A 14,974-nucleotide genomic window follows, 5' to 3' on the forward strand; every position below is an offset into this window, starting at 1 on the left:
GGATATAAGTGAATAGGTTACAGAATGGATTAGGGAAAGTAGAGAGCAACTTTAACCACAGGATCTTCTAAAACTGAAGATAGTGTATTCCAGATGGATGAAATTGTTGCAAAAAGTGTCAGAAGATGATTCAGGGCATGAGGCTGCCAGAGGTAACACCCTGATGAGATCTTTCCACAAATCCTGTGCTCACCTCTATCATAGCACATAACATTTTCATGGTCTCCTTACCATTCATGTATTTGTCTGTGTATACTGAGGCTGTTAGGTGCTTGGAATACAGTGAACCCAAACAGACAAATAGTCATGCTGAATGGCATTTAATTAAAAGCTGAGGCAAGCACATATACTAAAATTGGAACGATACAGAGAAGATTAGCATGGCCCCTGGGCAAGGATGATACGCAAATTCCCAAAGCCTTCCATATTAAAAATAAATAAATAAATAAAAGCTGAGGCAAGAGTGCTCCTAAGGAAATGATTATAGCTCTAAAGAAAGAGGTATGTGTGTGCGTGTGTGTGTGTGTGTGTGTGTGTGTGCGCGCGCGCGTGTGCGCGTGAGAGAGAGAGAGGAATTAGGCAAGGGGGGTAATGGACCGAAAAGGAGAATTGCAGATAGAGCTCTATGGACAGAGGGAGGGTGGGGATTATGAGGGACTGAGTACCAGAAGCACTGAGAGAAGAGCAGTGTGAGATGAGGCCGGACCCTGCAGGGCCTTGAAGACCATGTTAAGAGTTTGGAAGGTGGGGGAGGGTGGGTGGGTGGGAAGAGATCAACCAAAGGACTTGCATGCATATATGCATAACCCATGGACACAGACAGAAGGGTGTTAAGGCCTGGGGAGGGGGCAGGAGTGGGCTAGAAGAGGTCAATAGGGGATAAAAGGAACATATGTAATATTTTCAACAATAAAGATGAAAAAAAAAGAGTTTAGGTCTTTTTCTTAAGGACGGAGAAAATACATGGAAAGGATTTACCTTTTGAAAAGCTCATGCCTGCTGCATGGGTGAGAAAATCAGTGGAGGGGGCCAGGGTAGATATAGGGAGGGGGTGGCTTTCTATTGCTGTATTGTCTGTTCTTATACGCCTGTGAATTACGGGAGGCTGAAACAATCTCTATATTCCCATCATATCCCTGAACAGTGTCCTCTATCCAGATGATGCTCAATAATTATCATGGATGAGCCGCATGCATTTAAATGAATTAAGTGAGTTATTTGGAGTCAAGGTCAGAATACCTTTTATGTACTTTACTTTCCCATTTTTCTTCCCTCCAGCTAATAAGGGGCAAGGAGAGGTGTTCACATATTGCACGTTCTTTCAACATTATGGTCTGCTGTCACTTGAGACTGGTATTTGCTGTGGGGTATTTGGATAACAGCTCCATCTTTAATCCAAGCACTCCGTGTTACTGGGGGTCTCCCTGACATCACAACACCTTAATGTGCCTGGGGCCATGTCTGACATTTAAAGAAAGGGACAGGATTAAGTCCATCTGGGCTTCACTTCTAAATGAGCAGAACTCAAGGTAGAGTTTGAAACCATGCTTACTATTTCTTTTTGCTTCCTCCCCCGGCCCCCTGTCACAGCATGTTGGAAAACAAGCATGTAGGAACCTGGGACAGAGGTGCAGAGATAGGGTTCCTCATGTTCACATCAGATGTTGGCCTCCAATCGGACTTTCTAAACTGCCCGGCTAACAAATCCTGTTAACCCGGATTGCCTCATCTGGTTACCTTGCCCCTCACCAGGCATTTCTGTTTAGACATATTTTCCCCCTTCACACAGCTAAATTTAAGGCTAAATTTTCAAATCAAATGCTCGTGTGGCTGGTTGCCTGAGAAATCACATGTGGGAGCTGAGAGACCCACACAGGGAACTTGCCCTCGCTTCTGGAGAGCGGGTCTGGAAGCCATATGAATTGTAAATAGTTTTAAAATGTAAAAAGTAAAGCTTTCTGCCAAAAGGCGAGAGCGGAGTTTCTTTTCCCCCACTTTCTAGACTCAGTTATTAGTATCTGTTGAAAATTACTGACCTCTATCATACAATCTGTTTACTGTCTCTATCAGCTGCGGCCGGACCAGCCAGATTTACACCCCTCTTTCCCCCTGAGGACTCAGCTCTGCCAACACTTGCTTTATTAGAAATAGGGTTGGGGGTCACAGCTATGAACCATGAGTACAGTTGTTAGATACATGATTTCCATGGAAATTTGCCTTTGTTCATGGAATACTCCCTTCTGAAACTTGAGTGATAGAAATAGGTTAATATTTTTTAAAACAACAGAGCCTAGTCCAGCTGGTGTGTCTCAGTGGTTGAGTGTTGACCTATGAACCAGGAAGTCCAGGTTCAATTCCTGGTTAGGGCACATGCCCGGGTTGCGCTCCATCCCCAGTGTGGGGCATGCAGGGGATCAATGATTTTTCCCTCATCATTGGCATTTCTATCTCTCTCCATCTCCCTTCTTCCCTGAAATAAATAAGAATATATTTAAAAAATAAAATAACAGAGACTAATTTTCCAATAAGAGTAAGAAAGAAAATGAATAGGAAAAGGGACATGGCTTCCTTTAGTTGCTCTTCACCAAGTACCTAACTTACTACGACATCACTGCCCATGTTGAGAAGCAGTGCTCAGCATATGTCTTGTGTCTTTGTGCTTCCTTCTCTTACCTGATCTTTCATTATAGAAAGTTGTTCCATAGTCTTTTGTTGCTATTGTTGCTTTTGGATTTCATTCTTGTGGGTGCCAAGGCACAGAGACAGTCACTGTTTCTTACATATAGACTACCAGAGACACCCTTCCATTCTGTATTGGCCAATATCTTCAGATTCCTCTCATTTTCCTCTTGTGTTCCAAACTTTTTCCTTTTTTTCTGTATTGTATTTCTCACTCCTCTTCTAAGGTAAAGAAAAAGAAAACTAGAGTTGAAATACAAAGAATGACAGGAAAACAATATTCAATATAGGGCCTTTTTATCAAATATCTTAATTGATTTGTAAGGAGAAAGGGAGGGGGAGAAAGAGATAGAAACATCAATGTGAGGGCAGAACATCCATCAGCTGTCTCCCGCAGGCCCCCCCCCCCCCCCACTAGAGATGGAGCTTGAAACCCAGTTTTATTTGTAATCTTCAAAAATATATGTGCCCTGATTGGGAATCAAAACAGCAACCTTTTGGTGCGTGAGATGATGCCTAATCAACTGGCCAACACAATATAGGCCCTTTTAATTAGAGAACATCTTAGGATATTAGATGTTTAAAATGTAGAGATTATAGCAGAGTTTATGCAAATAAATATGCAAAGGATCACAGCATAAATGCTGACAATTAGCGTGCAGATTTGTTCATGTTCAGTTTCAAATCTGGTACTGATAATGTCAAACTGCTCAAATGGTACCTAATTGTTGGCCACCATCTCTGGCATGAAATCTCCCAATTAACCAAGTCGAAAATACAATTCCCAGCAGTGGATCTTGTGATTAGGAAAGACATTCAAAAGAGAGCAGATTGCTTGTACACAGATTTAGATATATTTTTGGAGATTACAAATGAAACCATCAGGCCTGAACCCCCCCCCCCCCCCCCCCAATAGCCAGATAACAAAGGGCTTAGGGGAGTGTGAGGCCAGCCTGTCATTGTTCTGAAGCAAAAAGCTTCATCCTGGAGCTGGGTGGAGCACACATATAGAGTGTTTCCCAGAAAGCAATTGAAAGGGCAAGATTTTGGCAGAAAGGTTTCATTTTCCTAACAGAGAAAACCAGTCTATTCCAGACAAAAGGCTTCCTCTAGATATGTCCAGGGAACAGAAAATTCTACAGTTGTTGGGATTTGAGTAATGCCAGAGGGCAATAAAGGAGTTGCACTAGAAGGCCTTTATTACCATTCTGGCCTCCGAAACATAAGAAATGGAACTGCCATTTGACATATCAGTCCTCAACCCAAAGCTTTCAGCTGTTCTGAGCACTTACAGAGTTGAGGTCTAGGAGGCATGGGCCAACAGGTGTGTAAGGACCTCACAAGAAGCCAAGGTTAGCTAGGCCTGCAGGGCCCAGGCAGGGTGGGTTAGTTTGGGGAGCTCTAGTTCATGCTCTACATTGGGGCAGGGGAGTGTGTTAGCAGCTCCTGCTTACACCCCAATCCTACTGGCTTGGATGGGAAAAAACTGAGAGGGCTCAGCAATACAGCAGGTCTTATTGGGGCCAGTTGAACTATTGTCCCAGCACAATTAAAACCAGATATATGGCTTCTCTGAATAAAAGAGGAATGTTTAGGCCTTCATTCTCCAAATATTAAGTATTTTCAATGTACTAAAGCTGATTAACATGCCATTGTTAGTTTCATGAATTCAGGCTTTGTGGGGAGAGAGAAAAACCAGTGGATAGTTTCAGTATTGCATGTATGATGATGGAAATATGCACGGGCTGCCATGGAAGTACTCAAGAGGGGATACCTAGCCCAGTTTAGGGGTCAGAGGAAGTTTCCAGAAAGAGGTGAGTCTTTAACTAAAATTGATTTTAAACAGTCAGAAACCCAGAAAAGTAAAAATTCATACTTTTTAAAAAGTATTAATGTTTGCATTTATTTGTTTATATTTTACAAATATGCATAATTGCAAGGAAGCCCATAAAATATATACAATTTTATATTTAAGCTTTTTATTTTGATATAATAATTCATATATTGACATTAAAAATTCCTTTAAAACATTTTAAATTGCTGAATAATCAATAGATATGCTAAAATCGATTATTTCTCTGTTGTTGGAAAATTGTTTCTATTTTTTTTTGTATTTAATGAATGACTCTCAGAGGAACATCTTTGTATATAAATTTCACATGAATATTTATTTCTTTAGGCTAAATTTCTAGGGAATTGAAACTTTTCCCTTTTAAAAAGATTCTTTTTATTTTAAAAAGATTCTTAATACATATTATTATATTCTAGGAAGTTTGTGCCCATTTATCTTCCCATTTGAACAAATGAGTGGTTTTACCACTCGATCACAACTTTGAATATTATCTAGGCCACTGGATAAATATAAGCATGTGTCTTGTTATTTGTAAAATGCATTCATTTCTAGTGAAGATGATTATTTTTCTCAAGTACTTATTAACTGCATTATTTCTCTTTTTAGTGATTTGTCTACTTACATTCATTGCCTATGTTGGTCTATAGTATATTTTGTATTCTGTTTGAGAATTTAAAAAGAAATTGCCTTCTAATAAATTCTTCCAATGGGAAACACCCCTGATTGTACACAGAGATATTGCTTCAGGGTTTTTGCTAGTGTAGTGTGCATACTGAGCATAGTTTTCTAAGCAGGACCGGATTCTGCTAACTTATCTATATTCTAAACAGTTTTATTTCTATAGAATAATTCAGATCAAAATACATTCCTGCTAAAAACTCCTTAGTAACTCCTGTACTGCTTCAATCAAGCTTCCAGCTCGCCTTTCTAGCATTTATTGTCACGAGGAACTACTTATTTTGCTTAAATCTGCGATGTGCTCTTTGCCTTCTCCCTTTTTCATCCATCATGGCTCAGCTCTTGTGTTTCCCATCTTTGGACAACCTCTGATATCTCTTTCAGGCAGGTAAAACAGTCAGTACCTCTCTGTGCTCCCACAGCAGGTGCCTGTTACCCGGCTAGAGGTAAGCATGACATTGTAACAGTCCATGTTAAGCCTCCCCCTTGACTGTGGCCTGTTCAGGCGGGAACCACACTGTATTTATCCCCAGTGCTTGGCCCTCTATCTGGCTTGTAGTAGGTGCTTCCTGTTGAGTCCAGCAGAATCCACTTTTTCAACCAGCAACATACATTCAGGACATAGATATAATAAAGAAATTAGAAATTTAAAGACATAAAAGACGTTGGCATCCTTGTGGATGTATAGCTTCCCTTATTGCCAGTCATCGGTATGTACTTTGAGGTAAATAAAGAATGCTTTTATTCTCTAAACTTTTTTAAAAAAATTTTTTTAAAATGTAATGATTCATTTTATCTCTACCTTCTTTCCATACTTTGCAGTTATTTCTGCTATACTTTCTTAGGGCCTTCTGAGCAGGTGCAGGTATGTGGAATTATTATTTACTTTAGCCCTAGAGATAAATGCATTAAGCAAATAGCATGAGTGACCATTAAAAAATTAGTCCATTCAAACATTCATTCAACAAATATATGTTAAGCCCCCAATATGTGCCAGACACTGTGTTACATTGTAGGGATATACCAGTAGAAATAAGCAGGACTACAAATTTACAAGAAGTCTCTGTCTAGTGAGAAAGATAGACAATAAAAATAAAAATAAATAATATGATTTTAAGCAGTAACAAGTACAACAAAGAAAATAAAATAGAATAATATAAGAGTAATGGGATTGGACAAGAGCAGGTGTTTAAGTAGGGTAATCAGAGAAGGCCCCTTGTAGAGATGATATTGAAGCTGAGAGGGGGTTATCCATACCAAGATCTTAGGTCAAAGGAATAATAAGTATAAATGCTCCTAAGTGAAAATGAATTTGACAGTAAGATGTTGACTGTGGGTTGAGTATTGTGATAAAGAGGAGATCTGCAGGGTTAGAAAGAACCAATTCTTGTAGGTCACAGTGGGGAATTCAGTTTTATATGGCATGTAATGAGTTGCTATTGGAGGGTTTTAAGCTGGAGAATGACATGAAATGACAAAAAAAGATTTCTTTGGCTACTGTGTCAACAGTAGACAGTAGAGAGAGGCAACAACAGAATTAGGATGACAAATCAGGAGTTTCCTACTGTCCTCCAGGTGAGATGATGATGCCATACACTTGGGGAGGAAATCAAGAATATATGTACCTTATTATGGGTTTTCAAATGCATGAAAATAGAACAGTACAATGAACTTTTATTTATGTATAAACCATTTGCAGCCACCATCAACCTACTGGTATTTTTGTATCCATCCTTACTTTTTATTAGCTGGACTATTTTAAAAGCAAGTTTTGTATGTCATATCACATTATTAGTAGACACATTAGTGTTTATCTTGAACAAATAACGACTTAATATGTATTTAGCCATTATACAATTACTACACCCAATAAAATAGCAGTACTTCCTTAATATCATCTAATACCCAATGATTGAAATATTTTAGAAGATAGAGCCAATAAGAGCATTGCTGTATTGATTGTGTAGGCAGAGTGAAATCAGAAGTGGTTCTTAGTTGAGGTTTTAAGATGAGAAAAACTGAGAAGGAACATGTTATTTGTGGTGGGAGATTTTTTTTTTCTTGTGTGTGTGTGTTTTGTTGTTGTTGTTGGCCTGTACTGGGAGAACAGAGTTCTATTGAGATATTAGTCATTCTGGAGAGATGTAGAATGGGCAGTTGAAATTTACTGGAGATGTCTAGCCTGAAGATAAATATTTGAAAATCATCTGGCCCACTATCATGAGAGTCCATCCTCTGAAGAGAGGAGCTCTGGGGCACTCTAAGGTTTGAAGATGGGAAGAAGAGAAAGGTCTGGCTAAGGTTTTGAGAAGGGGTGGCTAATGAAGTAAGAAGAAAGCCAAGGGAATGTGGCACTCTAGATTTAAAGCAAAGAAAGTGTTTGAAGAAAGAGGGAGTAGCTAACTGTGCTGGGTAAAGTGAAGACTAAGAACTTAATCTTAAATTTAGCAACATAAAGAGAGTTCTATTTGGAGTAATGAAGACAAAATCATGCTTGGAGAAAGCATGGGAAATAAAAAAGTGGAATAATGAACATAAATAGCTCTTTGAAGACTTGAAATATAAATCAAAATGTACTATCCTTATAATTATAAAATCAGTCATAATACTTTAAAGTATACATTATTTTGTAGCTTACAAAATGCTTTAATAAATTTATCTTATATGAAACTCTCAGATGTTACGATAGGTTTTTAAATATCAGGTGGGTTTGCCCATTTTCAAGACATTAGTCTTATCGTAGCTGGTTTGACTTGGATAGAGTGTTGGCCTGCAGACTGACGGGTCCTGGGTTTGATTCCAGTCAAGGGCACATGCCTGGGTTCAGGGCCTGTTTCCCAATAGGGAGTATGGAGGAGGCAGCTGATCAGTGATTCTCTCCCTTTCCTTCCTCTCTGAAAAAAAAAAAAAAGACTTTAGTCTTATAACTAAAGAGATATTCTGAGGGCTCAGCATGTGCCTGCTAATGTAGGTCATAGTGGGTTTTTCCAATTTTGGTCAACTTCTTGCCTAAGTTACATGGCTGATTAGATGAACTGGGACCCAAGTCCATGTCTTCTGATTCCAATGACATGACTCTACTATGTTGCATCATTTTTGTCATAAACAAGAGGTCAGGATTCTTCCCGTTAAGAATATCAGGATAAAAAATATTTGATTTCAACTTCTGTTCCACTCTGAACAGTATTTTGTTTTTGCAAGGATATGATTGTGCCTACAATGTCATTTTCAAAGAACAGCATTTTTACTATAAAATTTCTTAGTTTTTGTTTAAACAATTCATTAGGATTTGCCATTCATGATTTAAAAAAATATATATTTTATTGATTTTTTTACAGAGAGGAAGAGAGTAGGATAGAGAGTTAGAACATCAATGAGAGAGAATCATCCATCAGCTGCCTCTTGCACACCCCCTACTGGGGATGTGCCCAAAACCAAGGTACATGCCCTTGACCAGAATCAAACCTGGGACCCTTCAGTCCGCAGGCTGATGCTCTATCCACTGAGCCAAACTGGTTTTGGCTGCCATTCATGATTTTGATATATTACCTTGAATTTGTATCTCTTCACCATGAAGGTGTCAAGGGTACAAAACTGATGGTTCATTGAAAGGAAGCATTCTAGTAATTGTGAACAGTAAGATTTATATTGGTCTTGGGATAAAAATGAATGACATAATGATTGAAGCCTCAGAAAACAGAGATGTTTTACTCATCACCACAAATAAATCCTGATTGAAATCTGTTTGGTGTGATGTTAAGTCACGATTCTGAGAAGCCAAATCTAGAGGGACCAGAATAATATAGTCCAGGCATATAGTTTTCTGATGAGCTCATCATATAAGAAGACAAAGCTGGGAATATATTGAGGAATTGAGGAATGAAAGTTAACGCATCCTTATTAGACAATTTCTCTGGTCTATCAATTTTGCTGTTTTTTTTTTTTTTTTTTTTTTTTTTTTTTTTTTTTTTTTTATGAAAGCTCTGTGGCAAACAATCTAACACTGAGATCATTCTCTTAAGGTATTTTTATTGCTGACTGGAAGAATGTCTGCATACTCTAGGTATCAGAAGGCAAAGACGATTTAATCAGGGTTATTTGAGAACCAGATTTATATTTTCCCACTAGTCTCTAGGTTCCTTAATAACCACAGTCTCTATATATCTCCAACACTCAGCCCAGTGCCTAGCTCAGAGTGCTCGTTTTGTGTGTATGGTGGTCTTGAACTCACTAAAGAAGGGTGGTGGTACCTCACATGCCACTTGGTTATGTTCTAATTAAGAATTCTACCTACATGCTATCCTATTTCCAAGAAACTTAAAATGATAGACATTATAGCCCACAAAATAATATTTTAAATTTTTCCTAAGAAGTCTTGAGGGGTTAATGTGTCTGCAAATGTAGTAAGCAAATAAACTCATGATCTCCCAGTGATATCCTGTACTTCATTCTCCCAAAATAGGAGTTCTGTTTCTAGAAAACTAGGTTCTCTGACCAGAGCAAACCAAATCACACCACTGAGAAGTGCCTTTGCTTTATTTATGTTGATATGGCACGTACTATTACTTGGCATGTTAAACAACTAATTCCCCCTCCCCCCGGATTTTGGTTCTCTTCGACATTTGGTTCTCTCTTAACCTGGCCCTATATAGAAAAATTAAAAATATCACTAGAGTCAATGGGAAAACACATACAACCTTTTATCCCGGAACCAATATATTCAGGTTTGATTCTCTTCCATTTGGAGCTATCTACTTTTTGGAGTGTTTTTCAAAAGGAGAAGTTATTATTCACCATAGAACTGGGTAAGAGCATATTCCCCAATTTTTCAAAATAAAGTAGGCAACTTAGATAAAGAGAATGGTTAATTTACTCAGGTTTAGGTGATTGTTTATATATTTTTCATCAAAATATATGTTCTTTATATAAGAGATATTTCAGAAACAGTGATTCCTCCTACACTCCCAACCATAGACATTATTGTCAGGACCTTTAGGTAGTCAGTAGTTATCTGTAGACTATTTTTTAAAAAAATGGAAAAGTATTGAAAATTTATCTTCCAACTTTATTTACTAATTATTGGAAAAAGGAGTCAATTGGCTAATTCAAAGTTTTACAAAATTATCCTGCAGTTTTAAAATGGAGTTGGAAAGAACACAAATATTGACTCTATAGACTTGAAATTGATACTAGTGAAAGGTGAAATGGCTTAGCATTAAAAAGGAATATCCTAAATGTGGACATGGTGATAGCAAAATTGAGAAGTGGGCTTTCAGTGTATAGAGGATGCTCTGCACATCTCCTGTCCACATCTCCTGTCCTACGTTTTCCTATTGCCTGTAGGGTTACCTCTGGATACTCTCTGGAATTGCACTTGGCTGAGAAGAGTTGTTTTGCTCAAGTTTAGCTTTTCTTGCTGGTATTAGACTGCATCCAATGGCTGAAGAAGGCCAAGGTATTTGGCCTGGCTCCCAATATCCAACTCTGAAGGGCATTCCAGCCCCGGAGCTGCCCATGGGGTTAGCTGAGCCTCTGTTGTGATTGCCATCAACAGCCCATTTCCTCCCTCTGCCCAACTGTGTTTCCTTCACTTCCCCAAAGGTGTTAATCCTAATAGTCCTTGCCAATAAACTTCCTGCACACAGATCTCCCTCTGAAAAACTACTGCTGAGAAATCTGAGCTAAACCTAAATAATTTTGTTTTTTCCACAGCCCATCTAAGGTATTTCCTTTAGCATTCATATGTGAGAACAGGTGGAATAGTCTTCCTCTGGAAATAATTTGTGGTCTCATCATCTATTAGCCAGGTATTAATGGAATCCTACTAAGAATTACAGAAGACAAAGGGTCTTAAGAGATGGATTCAGGAGAAGGGTTTCAGTTCAGGGAAATGATTAAAGAGAGTACTTTTTCTGTACAACTCTCAGTTGGCTTACACAGTTCAGGTAAATCTTGGTAAGTGAATTGATCATTCTATTTTCAAAACAGTAGGCTACATTGTGTATGTATTTCTGTACTCCTACGAATGCACAATAGGAGCAATAAGGATTTATATAAATTAAGTGAGACCTCTTTAAGATTGATTACTCTTTTCTCAGCAAATTGTTGAACTAAATTACCTACTGTAGGGCTGCATCTTTTAGCATCTCCCCTTCTTCCCACCCTTTGCTCCTGGCAAAATTGATGTGAGAGCATCTTCAACAGCTGACCACAGACCTCCCCGTGTGATTCTGTCTCAGCATAAGCATTGTGCTAATAAGAAAGGAGGGGAAGGGGATGGCATCTGTATTCTTCAAAATAAATAGATTCCAAAGATATGAATATTATACTATTCTCAATGTAATGAGATTCTCTTGCTAGTCTGTTGTTAGAGGATTTGGGCCTAGCTCTATGTCTTCCCCTAGTGTGGCTCTGACAGCAGTGGGATTGAAAAGAACCAGAAACTGCTGCTGTCCACTGAACATCTGTGTCATGTGACCATGACTGCAAGCTGTCTTCTGATCGGCTGGTTTTAAACACTGGGAGCATGCGCTATTGCTGTGATCAAATTTCTTCAGCTCCTTCTTTTTCTAAATAGGCAATACATAAGTATCCAAGAAAAGAAAGTAAAAGAGAAACAATAAATATATTTTTATTAAGAGCATGGACTTTGTAAACTCAGGTTCTAATCCCAGCTCTGCCACTTACATGTGATGTTGGAAGAATTTACTTTTCTTTTTTCCTTCCCCATTGGTCTTTAAAATACCTATATTAATGCCCAAAATTTATATACCGAATATAATCCAAACAGTACAAAATAGTGTACAATGAAGTTTCCCTTCCATCCCACTTCTCTTTATTTCCTTTATCTTGTGGCAACCATTTATGCATGTAGGAACAGAGATATGTGTAGGTATATCGTTGCTTCAAAACATTGTTAGAACCTTACCATGCAGTGTTCTGCACATGCTTGTTTTAACCTAATAATTAACTTCTAGAATATTTTATATCAGCATATTTAGACCTATGTTATTCTTTTTGTGGCATCATTGTATTCCATTGAATAGATGATTTATTTACCCTGGTATGTTTATCTAGTCCTTTTTGGTAGGTATTGATGGTTTCTAATAGGTTGATATTACAAATAATACTGCAATAAACATCCTTTAGAATCACTTCTTTTTTAAATATTTTTTTTATTGATTTCAGAGAGGAAGAGAAAGGGAGAGAGATAGAAACATTAATGATGAGAGATAATAATTGATTTGCTGCTTTCTGCACACTCACATTGGGGATCGAGTATGCAACTTGGGCATGTGCCCTGACCGGGAATTGAACTGTGACATATTGGTTCATACAGATTGACACTGAGCCACACTAGCTGGGTGGTATGATCACTTCTTTGAAGTGAAATATTTATATCAAAATGTGTAGGCATTTAAATTTCTGATAAATGCTTTAAAATAAGTCCTACTTTTTTTAAGTACTGCCCCAAAGTAGCTTTGTTATTTGCATGATAGTTATCCTAATCAGTTCAGGCTGCTATAACAAATTGGGCGGGTAAATCAACAAATATTTATTTCTCATGGTTCTGGACACTGGGGAATCCAAGATCCAGGCCCCAACAGATTGGGTGTCTACTGGATAGTCTGCTTTCTGTGTTCTCACGTGGCAGAATAAAGGCTAAATTTCTCTGAACCTCAGTTTTCCATTCTATAAAATGGGAGTGACAGCGTATGCCTATTTCATAGGATTGTTGTGAGGATAAAATGAGATAAACACATGAATAGCATTGTCAGCTATAGAAAATTAAAATATAGGATATATAATTAAATTAGAAATTCAGATAAATATTGATAATATTTTAGTATAAGTATTCCCAAATCTTAATGAGATATACTTAAAATTATTTATTATTTATCTTACATTCAAATTTAATTTAATTTTATTTGGCAATCCTATACATGAAGGAATCTCCACAGTTCCTGGCACTAAATAAATGTTAGTTGCTAAAATTCTTATTAGACATTCAGGAAAATGCTGTCATTCAACAAATGTTTTTTTTTTTTTAATAATCATTTTGTATTCATTAATTTATCATTTTTTTCAACAAATATGTATTGAGTGCCTACAATGAACTAGACATTATCCTGAGGAAACAATGGTGAATAAAACAATGTCTGCATGAGCAGAAGAATACAGGTCTGAGATGAACTTGAGACTAAAGGAGAAACCACACTCAGTGTTTGTAAATTGATTGGTTTATTAGGGAGGTCAATAATATTGACCTTCTTTATTGTGTTTTCTTTCTAGTATCTCAACCCTTCTTCTTTTTTTTTTTTTAAACAAGTTATTTATTTATTAAAAATATATTTTTATTGGTTTCAGAGAAGCAGGAAGAAGGAGAGAGATAGAAAAATCAATGATGAGAGAGAATCATTGATTGGCTGCCTCCTGGATGCTCCATATTGGGGATCGAGCCAAAAACCCAGGCATTCACCCTTGACCAGAATCGAACCTGGGACCTTTCAGTCCACAGGTCAATGCTTTAACCACTGAACCAAACCAGGTAGGGCTTCTATAGTTTTTGAGGAAATCCTCTTTTCAGGAATCAATGCTGCTAATGGGCAATCAAGTGCATTAGAGTATGGAAAGCATGAAAGGAGCCTGCAAAGCTCCTCCTTCTGTCCCTTAAGGCTTTGGCAATGGGCTTGGTATCTTGATTTCTAGCTTCTGCAGCCAAAAGTTAAGTATCAGGATCATGGTTGGTGTTACTTCACTCTCAGACTTCAAGAAGATTCTCAGCAAAGCCTAGCAGCTCTTGGGATGCTACACCTCATCAGGAAGAAGCAGGTTCAACAATTGTTAGATGCTGTTGCTCATTCTCACCACCTTTTCTCAGAACTCAGATTCTCTGATGTTCTGAGCGTAGACATTATACAGGCATGCCTCATTTTATCAGGCTTCACAGATGTTGCAATCTTACAAATTGAAGGCAAGACCCACCACCAGCAAAAATATTATGATTCATTTGTGATACTTGCTTCAGTGTGGTGGTCTTAGAACTGAACCTGCAATATCTCTGAGGTATGCCTACAGTTAATGGGTGTATTAAAATATTATTTTCTCCGAGTGATTCTTGTCACTATTCTGTGGCAGTTAAACTCCATATGTTTTATGGTGCCATTGAAATTTAAATTTTATGAGTTCTTTTCTTGAATTTTGGCTTATTTAGCAATTGGCTTATGACTTTACTAAGGTAAAGGCAATCTTACAACCCCATCTGTTTTTGAAAAACCTGGTTCAAAGAAGCATTAACTAGATTATATCCATTTAAAAGCCTGAAATGAAATACACATATTTTGAAGTCTTAGAATATCTTGATTTGGTGCAATGAATTGAATTAACTTGCTTTTAGAACAGTCTTATATTGCAATTCCTCCATGAGATCAGAAGATCTTTCACCCCACAAAAGTAAAAGCAAAGTTTGTTTGCGTTAATTCTGTGGAGCTAACTGTCATTGTCCCAGCCCATGAGGTTGTCCTGTGTCCCCCTCACAGAGCTTTAGGGCAAGCTTGCTTCCAACACCAGCGGTGAAGACAGCTGTGCCGCACGTGGAGAGGCAGAGTGTCCGTTTCCATTATTTTAGAATGATGACAACATGCAGTCACTATACAAACTCAAACTTTAGAGAAGTCTAGAAATATTTTGGAGACGAGCTTTAAAGCAAATCTTCCTATCCACTTCTCCAGTCCTGCTGGTATGTCTTTTATGTCTTGTCAGCGG

The 14,974-nt window shown here is 37.9% G+C and overlaps 1 protein-coding gene and 1 non-coding gene across 7 annotated transcripts in view; both read left to right on the forward strand.

Annotated features, from left to right (window-relative positions):
- ATP8B4 (ATPase phospholipid transporting 8B4 (putative)) overlaps nucleotides 1-14,974 on the forward strand; it is a 229,102-nt gene that overhangs the window by 77,927 nt on the left and 136,201 nt on the right. The window lies entirely within an intron of this gene.
- Nucleotides 329-432, forward strand: LOC118709962. Its single transcript, XR_004985217.1, has one exon. It is a non-coding gene; the product is annotated as a U6 spliceosomal RNA (small nuclear RNA).

This window comes from Pipistrellus kuhlii, unplaced genomic scaffold, assembly GCF_014108245.1.
Source record: "Pipistrellus kuhlii isolate mPipKuh1 unplaced genomic scaffold, mPipKuh1.p scaffold_m20_p_1, whole genome shotgun sequence".
Taxonomy (NCBI): domain Eukaryota; kingdom Metazoa; phylum Chordata; class Mammalia; order Chiroptera; family Vespertilionidae; genus Pipistrellus; species Pipistrellus kuhlii.